Raw genomic sequence first — 4399 nt, forward strand, 5'->3', positions numbered from 1 at the left:
ACAATTCTGAACTGAAGAACACAGTAGAAGGAATCAAAATCAGGCTAGATAAAGCTGAGGACTGAGTCAGCAAGCTGGAGGACAAGGGAGAAAAAATCTCCCAGAAAGAACAGGAAAATGAAAAAAGACTCAAAGAACGAAGAGGCATTGAGGAAAAAGCAGGACAACCTGAAGAGTAATAATATCTGTATGATAGGGATACCAGAAGGAGAAGAAAAGGAGCAAGGGATAGAGAACCTGTTTGAAAAAGTAATGATGGAAAACTTCCCAAATTGGAGGAAATAAAAAGTCACACAATTCCAGGAAGCACAGAGGGTCCCATTCAAGAGTAAACCAGTGAGGCCCACTCCAAGACACATAATTAAAATGGCAAATATCATAGACAAAGAGAGAATCCTAAGGGTAGCAAGGGAGAAAGAGGTAGTAACATACAAGCGATCCCTGATATGGGTAGCAGCTGACTTCTCAACAGAGACACCACCAGCCAGAAAGGAGTGGCGAGCAATATTCCAAATAATGAAAAGCAAGGGCCTTTAGCCAAGACTGTTCTACCCAGCAAGGCTCTCAATTTAAATGGAAGGCAAAGTAAGGAGTTTCCCAGACAAAAGAAGGCTAAAAGAATACACCACCACCAAACCAGCACTACAAGATATGCTAAAGGGATTGCTTTAAGAAGATGAAAAAAAGAGTAAGAAGGAGAGGAACACAGATACAAAATAAAAAAAAATGAATAAGTACCTATCAATAATAACTTTAAATATGAATGGATTAAATACCACAATCAAAAGATAAGGATAAAAGATGGCGGAGGTTGAATGGGAGTCACGCTGACCTCCTCCCAAGACCAAACTGGAATTGCAACTAAATAGTGGGGTAATCACCTAGAAAGCAGTGGACCGATAGTGGGAGAGGAGCCTTGGTGCCACGGACAGTGGATTCGACTCTCACACATCCCAACGGGTGAGAAGTGCGGTGGAGGCTCAAGAGGGTGGGCTGGGTGCCCACGGGCACTGGCACCAGAGGGACATTGAAACTGCCAGTTAGCTTCCCCCGAGAAGAACGGGGTCTGAATCATAAACAGGGACTGTGAAACTACATCAGCTAAAATCAAGAAAATACAGACAAAACGCAACCCCGAAAAGCTTAGGGGCACTCTCTGCCAGAGACAGGTGGCTGGGGATGCCAAGAGATATTTAAAGGGCCACACAAAAGTTGCAGTGGCAGCCACCCTCCTTGATCTCTGGGTGGAGGCGGCAGCAGGGTGGCCTGGTGCCTGGGAAAAGACTGGTGAGGGAAACTTTGTGAAAAGAACTGACACGGCGGCCGGTGGAGCCCCGGTGATGGCAGGCTTCCCACTCTGCAGCTACCATCTCGCTCAGGCATAAGGGAATCAATTACCCTGCCTTTTGTGCGCTCTGCACACAGTACGCGTGTGAGCTGCGGGGCTGAGTGCAGACTGGCTGGGAGAGCCTTGAGGAGAGACTGGAGACAGAGGCGTTGGGGAAAGAAGGGAAGGAGGAACCGGGGAGTCCCTACTCCCTCCCTGTTCTGTAGTCTCCATTGTGGGCTGGAGAGGCACGCCCCCAAAGAGGCAGAAGCGGGGTGCGCATGAACCAGACTGCCTGCGATTGAAACGCAGTTAACACAGGGGGTGGATCCTTGGTGGAAGGGGTCACAGTACTGCCCAGTGACCCCTGAGGAGAGACAGGAGACAGAGGCGTTGGGGAAAGAACGGGAGGAGGAACCGGAGAGTCCCGACTCCTTCTCGTTGCCATAGCTGCCATTGCGTGGGAAGAGGCCACACCCCCAAAGAGCCAAAAGCTGAAAAGCAAACATGGACACCCCCAAAACACCCAGTGCAGGTGCGCACACTTGCCCCGAGTGACCGGTGAGGGTAGGCGAGCGTGTGTGTGACCCGTGCAGGCTGGTGAACGCTTGCACCGGCCGGCAAGGCCTCCCACAGATTGGCACCGATACAGCCTGCGAGGGAGTGCACAGAGCAGCAAGGGCAGGCATAAATTGACCCGCCCGCCCACTACCGCGGAGCAGCTAACAAAATTAGTAGAGCTGCCCACAGTCCCTGGAGGAGAGACCAGAGACAGGATTAACCAGAGAGTCCTGGAGCTGATGTCCACCCATTTCCATAGTCTCCATTTGATGAGGGCAAGCAATGCACCCAAAGAGGCAAAGGCGGGGAAAATACACAATAGAAGACCCTAAACCGACCAGTGCTTCAGAGCTCGCCGGCCAGGGGGCCAGATGAGTACACGAGGTTGCGAACAAGCCCCCTGGTCTGGGGCAAGCACATGTGAGCCCAGGCAGGGGGGGATCCTGCCGTGCTGGGAGCGTTCTCAAGGAGCCCGCGTGAGAGTGCAGAGAGATCCCAAAAAATGGCCCAGCCCTGACCGAAGGGGACACAGAACTGCCCCAAGCAGGACTCAGACACAGACAGTACTCTCCTGGAAGGCTCAAACAAACAACCCAAGGTCATATAGGGTCAACAACTGACATCATCAGAGGCAGGCCCAGAAACAAAAGTAAAGGACAAAAATACTTAACAGACTCTCACAAAAATGGGAAGGAAAAGAAGTTCCCCCCAAATGAGTGGAAAAGGGGACTCCCCACAGAGAGAGCTCAATGAAATAGAAGCAAGGGAACTATCAGATACTGAATTCAAAACAATGGTTCTAAGGAAGCTCAATGAGCTCAGCCAGCTCAGAGATAACTATGAGAAACTGCACAGAAACTATCAGGATCCTATAGCAAACTATATCAGCGTGGAAAAGGACATAGAAACTATCAAGAAGACACAAGAGGATATGAAGAATACCATTTCTGAATTGAAGAACACAGTAGAAGGAATCCAAAGCAGGATGGATGAAGCCGAGGATCGAATCAGTGAGATGGAGTACAAGGTAGAAAGAAGCTTCCAGAAAGAACAAGAAATGGAAAAACAGCTCAAAAAGAATGAAGAGGCATTTAGGGAAATGCAGGACAACCTGAAACACAATAATATCCGTATAATACGGATCCCAGAAGGAGAAGAAGAGGAGCAAGGGATAGAGAACCTCCTCAAAAAGTAATGATGGAAAATTTCCCTAATTTGAGTAGAGAAAGGCTCTCATGGATTCAGGAGGCACAAGGACCCCACTCAAGAGGGACTCAAAGAGGTCCACTACAAGACACATCATCAAGAAAATGGCAAATGTCAAGGACAAAGAGAGAATCCTCAAGGCAGCAAGGGAGAAGGAGAAAGTAACATACAAGGGGGCCCCGATACGCCTAGGAGCTGACTTCTCAACAGAAACACTACAAGCCAGAAGGGAATGGCAACAAATATTCCAAGTCACGAAAAGCAAGGGCCTACAGCCAAGGCTGCTCTACCCAGCTAGGCTCTCCATTAAAATAGAAGGGGAAATACGGAGTTTCCCAGACAGGAGAAGACAAAAAGAATACATCTCTACCAAACCAGGACTCCAAGATATGCTAAGGGGACTGGTTTAAGCAGATGAAGGAAAAGAATGAGAGAGAGAGGAACACAGGTACAAAGAGAAAAGATGAGTAAGTTTCTGTCAGTAATATCTCTCAAAGTAAATGGACTAAATGCCTCAATCAAAAGACACAAGGTGGCTGAAAGGATAAGAAAACATGACCCACAAATATGCTGCCTACAAGAGACCCACCTCAGAGCAAGAGACTTACACAGATTGAAAGTAAAGGGATGGAAAAAAATATTCCAAGAAAATGGGCAAGAGTAAAAGGCCGGGGTTGCCATACTTGTATCAGACAAAGTAGATTTCAGAACAAAGGCCATAAAGAGAGACCCAGAGGGGCACTTTATACTACTTAAAGGAAGAATCTATCAAGAAGACATCAAAATTGTAAACTTATATGCTCCTAATATATGAGCCCCCAAGTTTATAAGGAATATGTTGGATGACCTCAAAAAAGATATAGACAGCAACACACTGATAGTAGGGGATTTCAAGACCCCACTGTCAAAAATGGACAGATCTTCCAAACAAAAAAAATAAACATATTGTGGCGCTGAATGACACACTGAATCAAAGAGACTTAACTGACATATATAGAACCTTACATCCCAAAGGAGAAAAATACACATTCTTTTCAAATGCTCATGGCAGTTTTTCAAAGATAGACCACATGATAGTACACAAAGGAAAATTCAGCAAATTCAGGAAAATTGAAATAATACCAAACATTTTCTCAGACCACAAGGCCTTGAAACTGGAAATCAACCTCAAAGAGAAACTTCAAAAACTTGCAAACTCGTGGAGACTGAACAGTAGACTATTAAACAATGAATGGTTCAATAATGAGATAAGAGAAGAAATCAAAAAATTTCGGGAAACAAATGAAAATGAACAGACAAGAGTCC

This window comes from Pteronotus mesoamericanus, unplaced genomic scaffold (assembly GCF_021234165.1).
Source record: "Pteronotus mesoamericanus isolate MK-2021 breed Mesoamerican mustached bat unplaced genomic scaffold, CSHL_Meso_final contig_58, whole genome shotgun sequence".
NCBI lineage: Eukaryota > Metazoa > Chordata > Mammalia > Chiroptera > Mormoopidae > Pteronotus > Pteronotus mesoamericanus.